This window comes from Cavia porcellus, unplaced genomic scaffold (genome assembly GCF_034190915.1).
Source record: "Cavia porcellus strain 051 isolate PalLab524CR breed Dunkin Hartley unplaced genomic scaffold, mCavPor4.1 scaffold_10, whole genome shotgun sequence".
NCBI lineage: Eukaryota > Metazoa > Chordata > Mammalia > Rodentia > Caviidae > Cavia > Cavia porcellus.
The window spans coordinates 43253015-43268663 of NW_026947493.1; the positions used below are offsets into that span (position 1 = coordinate 43253015).

The 15649-nt window shown below is 37.9% G+C and overlaps 1 protein-coding gene across 10 annotated transcripts in view; it reads left to right on the top strand.

The window, feature by feature from the left end:
• Positions 1–15649, top strand: part of Sgk3 (serum/glucocorticoid regulated kinase family member 3) — a 163736-nt gene that overhangs the window by 87469 nt on the left and 60618 nt on the right. The window contains exon 1 of one of the 10 annotated variants that reach the window (XM_063257406.1): positions 9451–10364. The exons of 6 other annotated variants lie outside the window; for them this stretch is intronic. The gene's annotated coding sequence lies outside the window, so the exon portion shown is untranslated. Of the gene's footprint in view, positions 1–9450; positions 10365–13701; positions 13985–15649 lie in introns of those variants that run through there. 3 more of the 10 variants (XM_013143939.3, XM_013143937.3, XM_063257407.1) reach the window with 3 other exon arrangements.

The following is a 15649-nucleotide window of genomic DNA, read 5'->3' on the forward strand; positions in this document are numbered from 1 at the left end:
TTTTTTTAACCACTTCACTTTGTAGAAGAGCTTAAAGTCAGGTATTGTTATGCTGCCTACTTTGCTCTTATTGCCCCAAATTACTTCTGCTGTTCTGGGTTTCAAATGGATTTTAGAATTACTTTCCCTAGATCTGTGAAGCATGCTGTTGGTGTTCTGCATTGAATCTGTACAACAATTTTGGAAGTATTGCCACTTTGACAATATTGGTTCTGGCCATTTTGACAACATTTGTTCTGCCTATCCAGGAACAAGGGACATCTTTCCATTTTCAGATGTTTTCTGTCTCCTTCAGGGTACTATGGTTTTCTTTGTATAAGTCTTTCACTTCCTTGGTTAGATTATTTCCTAGATACTTCCTAGATGTATTGTCTTTAAGCGTCCATGAATGGAATTTTTTTCACAATATCTTTCTAATTCTGTTCTTGTTGGTATATACAAATGCTAATGACTTTTGTGTGCTGGCCTTGTATCTTGCCGAAACTATTACTCCTAAAAGTTTTTTGGTAGAGTTGTTTAGGTCTTCTGTATATAGTGGCATCTATAAAACTAATTTGAGTGCTTCATTTCTTATATGTGTCCCTTTCGTCCTTCTATTTATTTTTCTTGCCTAATTGCTTTGGCTAATATTTCAAGTACAATGTTGAATAGACAAGGTGATAGTGGACATCCTTGTCATGCTCCTGATTTTAAGGAGAATACTTTTAGTTTTTTCTCAATTAGTATGATGCTGGTTATTGGTTTGTCATAAATAGCCTTTATAGTATTCAGGTATTTTCTTTGTATATCTATTTTCTTCAGGATTTTTGTCATGGGGGAAGGGTATTAGATTTTGTCAAAAGCCTTTTCTGCATCTATTTATATGATCATGTGCTCCTGTTTAAGTGATGTATTAAATTTATTGACTTACATATGTTGAACCATCTTGCATCTCTGAGATGAAATCTACTTGATCATGATGTATCATCTTTTTGATTCTGTGATGCATTATATTTGCTAATATTTTATTGAGAATTTTTTTGTCTTTTTCCTTTTTATCGGTACCAGGGATTGAACTCACGACTGCCTGCTTGCAAGGCAGGTGCTTATGCCACTGAGCTAAATCCCCAGCTCCTTTATTGAGGATTTTTGACTCTTATGTTCATTGATGAGGCTGGGGTATAATTTTCTTTTTCAGTTGAGTGTTTATCTGGTTTTGAGATCAGAGTGATACTGGCTTCCATAAATGAATTTGGGAGCATTCCATCCCTTTCAATTTCTTTGAAGATCTTGAGTATTGGTGATGTAACATCCTTAAAGGTTTTATAGAATGAAGCAGCAAAAATGTACAATAGATATTGTGAAATGGGAAGAAACTGTTCAAAAGGAAAGAGAAACTGGGATGGAGGAAGGAGAAAACAAGGAAGAGGAAAGGAAAAATAAATACATATACACACAAAATAGTTAAGATAGTTGCTATAGTTTGTGTTTGGATGCCCCCGCCCCCAAAATCTCATGCAATCCTGGATGCAGCTGAATCTAACATTTGCGATTGGTTTGTTGTTTAGCACTGGGATTGGTGATGTGAGTGCTGTACCTGCCAGGGGGTGGAGCCTACAGTATAAGGGCGGGGAATAAGGCATGTCTTTCCTCTTATGCTCTGTTTGTGGTGGCCATGAATGGCTGCCCTGTCAGGCTACCCTGCCTTGGAGCTAGCTGTGTATGGACTGAAATCTCCAAAATTGTAAGAATTAAACGTTCTCTTGCTTTATTTTGGGCAAGAGGTATTTTGTCTCAACAATGAGAGAAAAGTAACTAAGACAGTAGTTACACAACTAATTGCCAATTAGTTCATTGAAAAGAAAGGTTTGTGTCTATATTGTTTGATCAAGTTTTGTGCCTCTTGTAATATGAGCAACTACTTTGAAGATAACAATATGTAATGTACTAGCCATTGTTACAATCTTACTTTGAAATTTTGTACCACTGTTTTTATGGGTTTCTTTTCTCTAAGAAAACAAGCAGTGAATTCATGAGATTCTGGGTTTTTCTTAGTTGGCATATTTTTTATTACTGAGTCAATTTCAGTATTATTGAGTTGCAAAGCATATTAATGTCTTCTGGGTTAGTTTTGGTAGTTTGTATGTCAAGGAATCTGTCCATTTCTTCAAAATTTGCTAATTTATTGCAATGTAATTTTTCAAAGCAGTTACTGTTTTCTGGATTTAGACAGTGTCTGTTGTGATTTCACCTTTTTATTTTTAATTGCATTGATGTGACTTTTTTCTCTTTCTCTTCATAAGTTTGGTTAAAGGGTTATCTGTTTTATTCTTGCAAAGAACCAACTCTTTGATTCAGTGAATTTTTTTTTGAGCTTTTATAGTCTCCATTTCAATGATTTTCACTCTCATTTTTATAATTTCCCTCTCTAATTTCAGTTTGGGGTTGGTTTGTTTTTGTTGTTTTCCAAGTATCTTAAGATTTCCAATAAGGTTTTTTATTTGGACTTTGTCCATTTTCCTAATTTGTGCATTGATTGTGATTAATTTTTCTTTTATGACTCTTTCATAGTGTCCCAGAGGTTTTACTGAGTTGTACAGTCATTGTCATTAACTTACAGAAATTTAAAAATTTCTTCTTTGATTTATTCTGTGACCCATTGACCCACCCTTCTATTTAGGAGTACATTTTTTAATTTTCCAGGAGCTTTGGCCTTTCCTAAAATTTCTTCTGTTGTTGATTTATATTTTCATTGCACAAGAGTCTGATGAATTCAATACTTTTATATTTACTTAAGCAGGCTTTATGCACTAGTATGTGATCTATTTTGGGAAAGTACCATGTGCTACTGAAAAGAATGTATACTCTGTTGTAGATGGGGGAAATACTCCAGGTAGAACCATAAAGTCCATATGTTCAAGGGTATGGTTCAGCTCTGAATTTTCTTTATTGTTTTTTTTTGTTTGTTTGTTTTGTTGATGTCTCTTAGTGAAAGTGAGGATGTTAAAAATCCCCTATGACTGTGTTAGTGTTTATTTGATCTTTTAATTTCAGCAGCTTTTGTTTTATGCAGGCAGCTACCCCAGTATTCAATCTATATGTTTATCAATATTATCTCTTCATGTTGGATTGTTCGTGCTTTTCTTTTTGAGACAGGGTCTCACTATGTAGTTCAGGCTGGCCTTGAGCTCACTTTGTAGCCCAGGTTTGTTTTGAACTTGCAATGATCCTCCTGCCTCAGCTTCCTGAGTGCTGGAATTACAGGCATTGTTCAGTTCTTAGTCTATGAATGTCTTTTTGGATTAGGTAAGTTTCTTGAATGCCAAAGATTGTTGGATTCTATTTTTTGATCCAATCTACCAGTCCATGTTTTTTGACTGGAGAGTTGAGGCCATTAGTTTTGAGAGATATTACTGAGATACGTTGGTTATTTATCATTCTCTTCTTTATTGATTGATGTATCATTTGTTTTCATTTTCCTGATTTTTTGTTCCTCTTTATCCTTCTACTTCACTATTTTCCTCTGTTTTTAATTGTGTCCAATTCATTGTACCTAACCTAATATTGTTAAGTATTTTCTCTAGAGCTAGTGTAGCATTCATGTGCCTTCTGAGCTGTTCTTCATGGAAAAAGTTATTCTGAGTTGGAAGTTATTTGCTCTGGTGGCTTGAGATACTTTGCTCCAAGCTCTTGTGGCCTTCAGGGTTTGTGCTGAGAGTCTGCTGTGATTCTAGTGGGTTGACCATTTTATGTGAGTTCTTGCTTTCCTCAGGCTGCCTTTAGAATTCTGGTTTTTTGCTGCATACCTGAATTTAGTGAGCATGTGCCTTTCATCATAATTTGTGTTCTGCAAGCATTTCTTATTTTAAATTTTTTTTATATTTGGAATTTTTCTTCCATTATTTCTGTAAACATGTTAGTGAATCTGTCTGTGCTATCTTCTAGTTTTTTTCTAACTCTAACTAGCTTTAGATTAGTTTTCTTGTTATGTAATAACTGTTGGATAGTCTTCTCTTGTTGCTTCATTTTCTTTTTGGTTTTTTTGAGCTCTTTATTGTAATTCACTATTTTATCCTCAATATCAGACGCTATCTTCACATTGGTCATTTCTGCAATGTATGAATTCTATACCGTTTTTTATTTCAGATACTTCTGTCCGACATCTTTTTTTGAGGATTCCATATCTTTGTTGACTGTGTTGTTCAAATTATCAGATACGATTTGCAAATATTTTTGTTCACTTTCATTCAGTTTGTTGTTCTTTTTAGAGTTTGGTAAGACAGAAGCTGAGATCTATTTCGGACTTTCCATCTTTTTTAATAGGGGCAAAACCTTTTAATTACATGTTAGTGCCATCTGCAAAGTTTGATATATTGTGTTTTCATCTTTATTTATTGCAGAGTATTTTCTAACTTTACTTTTGATTTCTTCTTTGACTCATGGGTTATTAAAATTATATATTTTAATTAAAACATTTAGTGTTTTCTCCAAATTTTTTGTTACTGTATTCAAATTTAATTTCATTGTATCCAGAGAACATACTTTTATATTATCTAAAGCTTTCTATGTTTATTGAAACTTGTTTTATGGGCCATAATATGATCTGTCTTGGTAAATATATTGTGTGCACTTGGAAAGAATGTACAGTTTTCTGTTTTGGGGTGTTTTTTAATATTAGGTAAAGATACTAGATTGTATTATTTAGGTCTCCTCTATTCTTGCTGTTTTTCTGTCTACTTGTGCTAACATGGAGAGGTTTTGAAGTCTCAGACTTTAATTGCAGATATATCTATTTCTCTTTGAAGTTGTTTCAGCTTTTGCTCATATACTTTGAAGCTGTTATAAGGTAAATTAATGTTTAGGATTACACCTGAAGTGAAGTTAAGGAAAAAAAATGTTTAGGATTACATCCTCTTGATAAATTGGTCCCTTTATCATTATGAAATGACCTTCTCTTTTCTTGGAGATACTATGAATATTCTTTTTTTTTTGTTTTTTTTTTAACTATGAATATTCTTACTTCATTAACATAGCTGTTCCAATTCTCTTTTGACCACCATTAGAATGGTGTATCTTTTCCATCACTTTACTATTGATGTACTTAACTGTACTTAACCTGTAATCTTAATTAACTGTATTTTCATATGTGAAATGTAGTGGTTTTTATCTGTTGGTAGTATGTACTTGGATAATTTTCAGATCCAATACTGTATGATCAGTTACTTAATGGGGACTATTTTGATCATTACATTTAATGTCATTATTGATCTGAGTCAAGTTTAAGTCTGTCAGATTGCTATTTATTATATATATTGTCTTATTTCCTTTTTTTGCCCTGTTTTGGATTGAGGATTATGATTCCATTTTACCCTTTTATTGACCTGCTAAGTACAACTTCTTTTTTCCCATCTATTTTAATGCTGGTTTTAGGATTTAAATATACACATCTAATTTATTACTGTTAATTCAGTTTTGTTGAATTATATCATATTGCTTATAAGACATTTATACTTTCTTATAATAGTCTACTTTCATTTATCTTCTCCCAGATTTTATGTTATTGATATCATATTTTACTAACACACTGGTTATAAAATCTATAATAAATTATTAATATTTCATAAAACAGTTATCTTTTAAGGAGGTTAAGTTACCAAAAAATCAACATAAATGCTTATCCCTGTTTCCAATGCTGTTCATTACTTGTAGATTTATGTCTCCAGAAACATGGAATAATTTTTTTATGTCTGCAAGTCTTTCTTGAACATTTCTTATGTGAATCTGCTCATTATGAATTCTTTCAGTTTTTGTCTGAAAAGATCTTTATACTGCCTTCAGTTTTGAAAGATACTTTTTCTAGTTATAGCCATTTTAAAATTCAGTACTAGAAAAACGTTGCTCATTTTCTCCTTGCTTATACTATTTTGGATGAGAAATCTGCTGTCAGGCTGAGGATATAGCTTAGCTGCAAAGCACCTGCCTGGCCAAGCACAAGATCTGAGTTGATTCTCAAGATTCGCGCCCCCCCCCCCAAAAAAAAAGTTGAAGAAGAAAGAAAGCAAAGAATTTAAAGAGGAAAGAAATCTGCTATCTTCTTTATCTTTTTTTTTTTTTTTCTTTCTGGCTGCTTATATTAAGCTTTTGTTTTTACCACTTTGTTTGCTTTTTGGTCCTGGAAATTAACCCCCGGGCCTTCACACTCAGCTAAGGCTCAGTTTCCTCCCTTCTTTTATTTTCAGCACCAGAGATGGTTTTACTTTTTTGTGTGTGGGGATACCAGGAATTGAACTCAGGATTTCGCACCTGCCAGGCAGGTGCTGTGCCACTGAGCTACATCCCCAGCCCTCCCCTCTTTTTATTTTGAGACAGTGTCTTAAGTCCTCACATTTCCCAGGATGGGTGTAAACTTGCTGTCTTCCTGGCTCAGCCTCTCAAGTGCTGGGGTTACTGGTATACTCTACCACACCTGGCTTATCACTGATTTTTAGTAATTTCCTTATGATATGTGCTGGTATAGTTTTCTTCATCCTCCTGGTATTTCAGTGGGATCAATAAATTTAGTTTTCATCACATTTACAAAAATTTCAGTTATCACTTCAAATGTCTTTCTGATTGTCTCTCCCAATAGTACCTTTATTTTCTCTTTCACAGACTCCAATTATAAACATTTAGAGGTAGCTTAAAGCTCATTCTTTTTTGTTTTTAATTTTTTTTCTCTCTCTATAGCTCAGAGAGAGTATCTATTACTATCTTCAAGTCCCCTAGTCTTCTGCAACATCTAATCTTGTTTTCCCATCAGGTGAAAACTACACTAGAGAGATTGTTTTCATTTCTAGAAAAATGAATTTAGCCGGGCGTGGTGGCTTACACCTGTAATCCCAGCACTCCGGTAGCTGAAGTGGGAGGATCGTTGTGAGTTTGAGACCAGCCTAGGCTACGAAGTGATGAGCTCAAGGCCAGCCTGAAATGCATAGCGACCCCATCTCAAAAAAAAAAAAAAAAAAAAAAAAAAAGGATTTATACTTTTAACTTTTTTAGATGATTATCACTATACTGTTTTAATGTCATAATCCAGGGGTCACAATATGTATGTCAGTTCTGGGTCAATTTAATTGATTTATCTTTCTCCTCATATGGATAAGTTTTCTTTTTCCTCTCTTCTCTCTCTTATCCTTTCTCAGTCTTACCTTTTTTTTTTCTTAAACTGGTATTGAACCTAGAATTCTGCATATTTTAAGCAACTTTCTCCCACTGAGAGCTACATCCCAACTCTTTTAAAATTTTGAGACAGGGTCTTGGCTAAATTGCTCAAGCTGGCTCTGAATTTATAATCCCGAATAACTGGAGTTATAGGCATAAACCACTATACCTAGCCATTTTTTTCTAATTTTTTTTGGATGCCTTCTGATACTGAATGTCAGTTATTTAATACTGAGAATTGAATGTCTAACATTGTAGATGGATGCTGGATGTTTTTATATTTCTTTAAATGTACTTGAATTGTAATTTGAGATGGGATAAATTACTTAGAGATATTTTATCCTTTCAGATCTTACATCTGTGATGGGGGGGGCACGTAAAGATGCAAACAGCATTTAGTGTAAAGCTAATTCTTCCTCAATACAAAGACAAGACCCTTCTGAGTACCCCATTGAACTGTAGGTTGTCTAGCCAGCCTGGTCAAACAACTAGTATCCTTGGTCCTGAGTGTCCAGTATTATTTCTTCCAGTGCTTTCTAATGGTTTATTCTTTCCTGGACTTGTTATAGTTTACTTACATGTATGCACTGAAGAGTACTGTCAAATTCTTAAGGAGAACTCCCTGCAGATCTGAGTTTCTATACAGTTAAATGTTTGCTTGTACTCTGCCTTGTGAACTCCTCCTATCTCACTGTTCTTCCTGAATTCACAGTTCTGTTTCCTCAATCCAGGGAGTCTGTAAATTCTCAGAATGTAATAAGATGATGTAAACCTTGGCTTATTTTCCATTTCTAAGAAATCATTTTCCTTCATGGCCTGCTACTCAGTATCTTGTAAACTGTTTTATATATTTTGTCTGGTTCTTTTTCCTTCTTCTTTTTTGGTTGGTTCACGTGGGAGGGTCAATCTGGTCCTTGTTACTCTGTCTTGGCAGAATCAGAAATCCCCGCACAGTTCTACTCTTGAGAGTCGTCTCACATTCTGAAGACAGGAAAAGTTCCAAGAGTCTATAACGCATAGCTTCTGGTAGAAGCACAAATAAAGTATGACTGTTGTTTAGTCTGCCTATTTAGTACTTCTTAAATCTCCAGAACATTATAAAAGTTTGCTGTGGGTAGTGATTTATAGATTATTTGGGCCAGACTTCAGGGCTCTGGGGCCTCCTTGAAATGTGTCAGTGACATTTGCAAAACACAAGGGACCATTGATAGATTGCAAATCAGTTTTTACTCTTACTTGGTAGTCATTCTGAAAACTTAGTTCTCCTATTTGTGCCATCTGGATAAGGTTACAGTTAAGGAAAATTCACTCTCTAAAATCTGAGTAGTATGTATAACTCTCTAACAGGAAATTCATCATGATTTGAAGATTTATTTCTGAAACACTGAAAACCTTTGTAGTCGAACTATGAAAAGTGCTGTGTTAATCTTAATTTTTGAGAATTTTTTTGAAATTAGAAGGGGAAGCTTTCACTATTTTATTTGCATGAGAAAAAAATGACCAGTATTTTAGTTAAGGCAAGGGAGAGAGAAGGCTTAAAGAAAGTTGAAAATATTCACAGACTGATTCATATATTTGGGAACATTAATGTGGTTCTGTAACTTGTTAGAGCAATAAATAATAACAAATGGATTACACTATTTTATTTTTTAGTTATCTCCATGAGTTGCAAAGATTTTCTTCCAAACAAGTCCTACTTAATCATTTATTTTCCAAGTTTTTTGAACAAGTCCTATTAATTGCCAAACAAAGCTTCTGGTTAGCAAGAACTATCTGATGTTACTTTAATACCCTATTTCAGACAAAAATAGAGGATCTTCTTGTTATAGTGAACCCAAAAAGCCTAATTATAGAAGAAAATATTATTTCTTTTAGGTTTTCTGAGATAGTAAATTTTTGTGTTTTGAGGGGCACTGGGGCAGGATCTTGCTATATTGTCCAGGCTGACCTTGAATTTGCCATGTAGCCTAGCATGGTGTTGGACTCACAATTCTCTGCTGAGATTATGGAATGTCCCACTATGCCCAGCAAAAATTATTTCTCTGGATGGATTGTCTAGGGCTTCAGTACATCTGATAAGTAGTATAGTTTATTTTTGGAGGTAAATATTCTAAATAGTTGAAAATAAAAAAAAACGCATCCCTGCTAAGTGTTAGGTTGAATGGTGGTGTTATGAGTTAAGAACTGGTGGTCAACTTAATACCACCTGGATTACATCAGCATGGCATTGAGCAAAGATGCTCCACCTGAGGAAAGTTGCCAGGATAAATAGGTGGAGAAGAAGGGAGGTGTTGAGGGTTGAGGTGTTAAGGAGGCATTGTGGGTTCTCCTACGAGTTGCTGTCTGAGCTGTTGGTTCTCCTGGAGAAGCTTTGGTCCTCATATCGAGCATTGCTTCCTGGCTCTGGAAGGGAAGACATGTGCTGCTTGGTCTCCAGGGTGAACTCGTCACACTGCTTCCTGGCACGTACCCTACTGTGCTTGTAGTCGGACGAGCTTGGAGCCTCACGATGGCTGCAGTGCCTTTCAGGATAGCCCCAGTCTTTGTTCTAAGTGTGACTTCTCGGCTCCAGTGTAGAACCCTCATCCCACTAGCACAGCTCCTTCATCCTGCTGGCATGGACTTTCTGGCTTCTACCGCTGACCCTTGGGTTTTCCTGGCACGGATCCGTAAAAAGAGACTGGCGTGAGTCCTTTTTGTGGGCTCTGGGCCTCCAGTTGGACTCGTGGGAGGCATTGTCCTGAGCTCTGGATTTTTACCTGGACTCATGTGGGACATTGCTGTGGGGTTTAGGCTCTTGACCTAATAACCTATGTCTTTGATGTTGCGGATAGATTTCCTATATTTTCCTGTGTTAAGTCCTGGTGACCATTATAAAAAGAATATTATAAACTCCATATCTTGATCCTAATTGTTCTCTGTGTACAACCCCTGACTACAACAGAAATTGGTACCAGAGGAGTGGGGTCATTGCTGTTATGTTGCCTGGCCATGTGACTTAAGAGCCTTAGAAATTAATTTAAAAAGTTTTTGAGAGACTGGCCAAAGAGACAGCCCCTGTATGCTGTACTATTTTGGAGACTCTGGTCGGAACTTGGAAGATCGAACTGATGGAAATGTTGCCAGTTAAGATGAAGCTTAGGAGGCTTCTGTTGGGAAAGATTGCAATGGCTGCTGGAGTCCAGGTAGTATATTGTGCTTTGGCTGAAAGTTGGTGGTCTTGTTTGTATTTAGAGATATTACCAGGGTGGCAGAAAAATTTTAGTGCTACTGTTGGGATGGTAGCATGGTTACTTTAGAGAACTTTTTTTTTGTCTTTTTCGTTTTTTATCGGTACCAGGGATCGAACTCATGACTGCACACTTGCAAGGCAGGCGCTTATGCCGCTGAGCTAAATCCCCAGCCCCAGAACTTTTGACCAGATCCATTTTGAAAATTTAGAGCAAAGAGCCAGTAGAGTAATTTAAAACACTTGGCCAAGAAGAAGGGTCCATTGGAAAAGTGGGTTCTAAAGATGAAACAGAGAACATGGTTGTTTAGAAGAATAGGACAATGGAAAAATCAAGAGTACATTTGAATTGCAGGAGATTCTTATATTTTAGTCTTGCCATGCCATGTTAAAAGTTATTGGGAAGCAAGGACTGCAATTGTAATTGTCCTTTTAGTGTGATTTTAATGTTTTATATGTTTGTAACCAGGTTAACTTGTCAAAGTACTGTGTTCTAATGTCACCTTTTAAATGTTTTGGTTTTGATGCAGGAATTAAGTGTAAAAAGAATTGTGTATATATGTAATTGTTGTATTAATGTAACAAATCTACCACTAAGGACTATAGTTTAAGGAAATGCGTGTGGTTATTAAGTTGACCAGGGGTGGATTTTTATGGGTTAAGAACTGGTGGTCAACTTAACGCCGCCTGGATTACATCAGCATGGCATTGAGCGAAGATGCTCCACCTAGGATAGTTGCCAGGATAAATAGGTGGAGAAGAAGGGAGGTGTTGAGGTTTGAGGCGTTAAGGAAACATTGTGGGTTCTCCCACAAGTTGCTGTCTGAGCTGTTGGTTCTCCTGGAGAAGTTTTCGTCCTCACATTGAGCATTTCTTCCTGGTTCCGGAGGGGAAGACATGTGCTGCTTGGTCTCCAGGATGAACTCGTCATGCTGCTTCCTGGCACATACCCGACTGTGCTTGTCGTCGGAGGAGCTCAGAGCTTCTGTGTTGCAGAGAACGGCTGTGGTGCCTTTCAGGATAGCCCTGGTCTTTGTTGTGAGTGTGACTTCTCTGCTCCAGTGTAGAACCCTCATCCCACTAGCACAGTTCCTTCATCCTGATGGCATAGACTTTCTGGCTTCCACCGCTGACCCTTGATTCTTCCCGGCACAGATCCATAAAAGAGACTGGCGTGAGTCCTTCTTGTGGGCTCTGGACCTCCAGTTGGACTCGTGGAGGCATTGTCTTGAGCTCTGTATTTTTATCGGGACTCATGTGGGACATTGCTGTGGGGTTTATGCTCTTAACTAAATAATCTATGTCTTTGGTATTGCAGATAAGTTTCCTGCATTTTCCTGTGTTAACTCCCGGTGACCATTATAAAAAGAATATTATAAACTCCACATCTTGATCCAAATTGTTCTCTGTGTACAACCCCTGACTACAACAGGTGTAGATCCCAAGTATTTTGGCATTTTATTACATAGAGGGGTATCCTAGATACGCAATTGTGGCAGGACAGGTAACTGGGACCCTAAAGAGGCTATTCTGAACTAGCTGGGAAGTGTGTAGATATGTATAATGGAAAAAATGGCAGACTAAATTGTACCAAAGAGAGTAGTTGGAAAAAGTAGATTAGGGTCAGATAAAAGGTCCTGAGTACTTTCAATTTGTACTGTATATGGAGATAGTAGTGAAATGAGAAGAGTCATTGAGACTTTGTAAAGGGGAAAGCTGAAGACTTGGTGACTAAGTGTGAGGGCTGAAAAGGAAGAAGAGTCAAAAGTTTTGAGCCAGGAGAAGAGTGACATTATATCATTATTATACACTGGAAAGTCAGAAGAGTTTGAATGAAGTTGATACCAGAGATCCCCGAAGTTTTGTTCTAAAAGTTTTCACTACCTGGTATGGCTCCTGAAAGTAATAGCTCTGCTGAGCATTCATTCTCTCTTAAGTTAAGCTTGGCGGAACAAACTGGTGTGTGGAAGAGTATTTAGAAGTTATGAAGTCACCTATCTGAATCCTTTTATTTTATTAATATGCAAATTGAGGGGTTAGGTATTGTGAATTCCCTTACTGTTACTTCCTACCTAACTCAGTTATTATAAATCATCAGTTACTGACTTAATCTAAGTCATTTTCAAACTCAGATGCATTAGTTAAAATACTGTAATTACTTTCAAGGAGGCTTATTTTCCTTTTAAAAATCTAGTCACAAACCTTGTACAAGTGTACTATGGACATCAGGTTATGTAAAAATATTACAGTTTGGTTAAAGATTTTTAATTGGCTTTATTTTGGTGTTCCAGATTTGAGCTTTATGACTCTTTCGTAAAACAGAAAGTGTTCCAATGAGTCCAGCAAACAGGCTGGTTTTACAAAGGAGGGCTAAAGAAAGCACATACACCAAAAAGTAGTTTGGGCATTTGGAAAGTTGTTTTCTTCCTCAGGTTGGGACAGAAAAACAGAACAATAGAAAAATAACTGAAAAGTTAACAGCAGATTATTTCAGATTGCTTTTTGTAAAGATTAAAGGAGGTAAGGATTAAGGCAAAGAGAACTTCATTGTCATGCCCATTAATCTGGAAAATTTGACTCTGTCATTTTCCTGTCTGAGAGGGTGACAGGATAACTTAATTTGTCTTTGGTAATGTAGAACTTTACTATGGCTGACTACATTTTCATTTTTAGTCTGTTGGCACTTGGTGCAAGAGCTGAGTCCAAAATAGAAGTCTCTTACAGTTTTTGTTTAACCATACCAAAACCCATCCTGGTGTAATGGGTCTGCTTTCACAAAACTATGTGAAGGAGAGAGAATAATTAACATTCTTAATTGGGAGTGAGTGTCCACTATCTTACTTGTGTTTATTATTGGGGATTGAACCCAGGTCCTGGCACAAGCTAGGCAAGTGCTCTGTCTCAGCTATATCCCAGTCCAGTGTCCATGATTCTTACCAGGATTTTTAGTGGAAATCATCAAAAGAATTGCTTCCTTTTTTGGCCCTCTGACGATCACTCTTAATGACTTCTCAGGCGTGAAATCCAACTTCTTGCGTGATTCCTACCCCCGCCTGAGAATGAACTTAGTTGTTTTAAGATCGGACTCAGTACTGCACTTTAGCTGTAACCCAGGCTTCTTTACCTTACGCCCGAGGGGCCGTCTTTGTGTCTCTGTCTCTGTGTCTCTCCTGCTCCCATTTACTTCAGCCTGCGCCCAGTCCTTTCCCCGGATCATACCTCGAAGAATCTCCCCACCTCCTTTGATCTACCGGAGCCTCCGACGCTGCGCCGGGTCCAAGGTTGCTCTAGGCTCGGACCCGTAGGGGCGGGGCTTAGTGAGTTTGACCCCGCCCCTTCACCAGGAAGTCGATTGGTGATTGGCGGGGGCAGAGCCTGCCGCAGGGTGGGGACCTGGAGGTGCGGCTCGGGTGGCGTAACTCCAGTGAGTTGCCTGTCGCTCTTCCGGAGAGGCTCCCCGAAGGTGAGCGTGTGGCTGGGCCAGCTCGCGCCCGGGAACCCGGCCCAGGAGTCCCGTAGGGAGAGGCCGCCTCTGCACGGCTAAGCGGAGGAAGCCGGCGGGCTCGTTCGGGGTGGGTGAGTTCAGGACGCTCCGGTCAGGTGCCACTTACGCGCCGGGCGGGCCGGGGCGCGCGCGGGGGAGCCGCGGCGAGGGAGAAGCTGAGAGCTCGCGGGGCGTATGCCGGCTTTGCCGCGCCTGCTCACTGCACGTGCTCCCAACCGGGAACGTTTGAGTTGTTCCACATACTTTCCCACCGCAAATCGTGAGCAACCTTAGGTATTGTGGCCACAAAAGGAGGAGGAGAACCTAGTGAGATTGTGGGACGGCTGTATGGTGACTTCGTGTTGTGGAGCCGGCAAGAAGGGTGCTCATGCTAATGGGCTGGGTTTTCTATACGGAGTGTGTCAGTGCAGCTGGTGCTCCAGCTTCTCTTTTACTTCTTCTTTTCTGTCTTTTGAACCCAGGGCCTTCGACTGAACTACATCCCCCGCCCTTTTTTAAATGTTTGAGACAGGATTTCACGCAGAGTTGCAAAATTGCTCAGGCTGGACTTGAATTTTTGAATCCTCCTGCCTCACCCTCCTAGAATGCTGGGATTACTGTTTTATGTCAGCCACCACGCCCATCAAGGCTTTTGGTTTTGAAGTTGGAAAGCCTCGATTGGAATCTACTAATTAACTGTAAACGTGGGCAATTTGCTTAATTTGTGTATGTTTTAGTCCTCACATCCATAAAATGTTCCAACCTTACAGGATTGTTATAAAAATTGAATCTAATGCTTGACAACAGTAAATGTTGGCTATTTTCTCTATTATGCATTCCTGTGAGCATTAATCTACAAAGTTGTCATCACCAAAATACTAATGCGTTTTCCTCAGAGCTCTTACAGTAGGATTTTTTAGAAAGGGTGTTTTTTGTAAATTGAGCCCTACAAGAAAAGGTCTCTGTACTTTAATCTGCACCTGATATGATCCTTCACCTTGTTCCAGATCGAATTCACTCTTAAACGCTATAGACACAGGAGCCTGTGTTGTTGATTTGTTTTGTATTTGTGACACGGGATCAATTCCAAGGCCTCAGTCATGCTAGGTCAGCATTCTACCAGGGAGCTACACTGCCATCCCACCTGACTTAAGGCTGTTTTAAGAGAGATGAAAAAGGCAGTGCCTGTAGAGTGATTGTGGCCTCATTTTAAGCACCAAGTTAAGGTAGATTTATCACTTTTTGGAATTTATAAATTGTGCTATTTGGGATGGGTGCTTCTTTATATTGCAAGATTAGGTAAACCATATCACCCAGCACATGTTTAAAAAAAATCATAACATCCATAGCATGGTGCATAGAATCTCAAAACTGGAAGGGATATGAAAATCAGACCAATTGGATTTTACAGATGAAGTTGAGGCCAAAGTTGTAGAATCAATAAATGCAGTTTAAACTGAATTCAGCTCTGATGATCAATAGGTTATAAAATCAAAGGAAGATATTACCTCTACTTTTAATGATAGTTACTGTTTTTATTTTTGACAGTTTTATGGTGTCAGGAGTGGTTTTTCTCTCAGCATTATCCTCCTTGGTAGCTTAATTGCATGATTCATAATCATTCTTCAGCACCTTTGATTTAAATCACAAGTCTCAAAGTTGCTATGTCAAATTACTGCTTTGAGAACAAGATGATTGTCTTCTGAAGTTTTATACAAACATGTTCTAACAGTGCTTTTTGGTTTTGTTGTTTATAA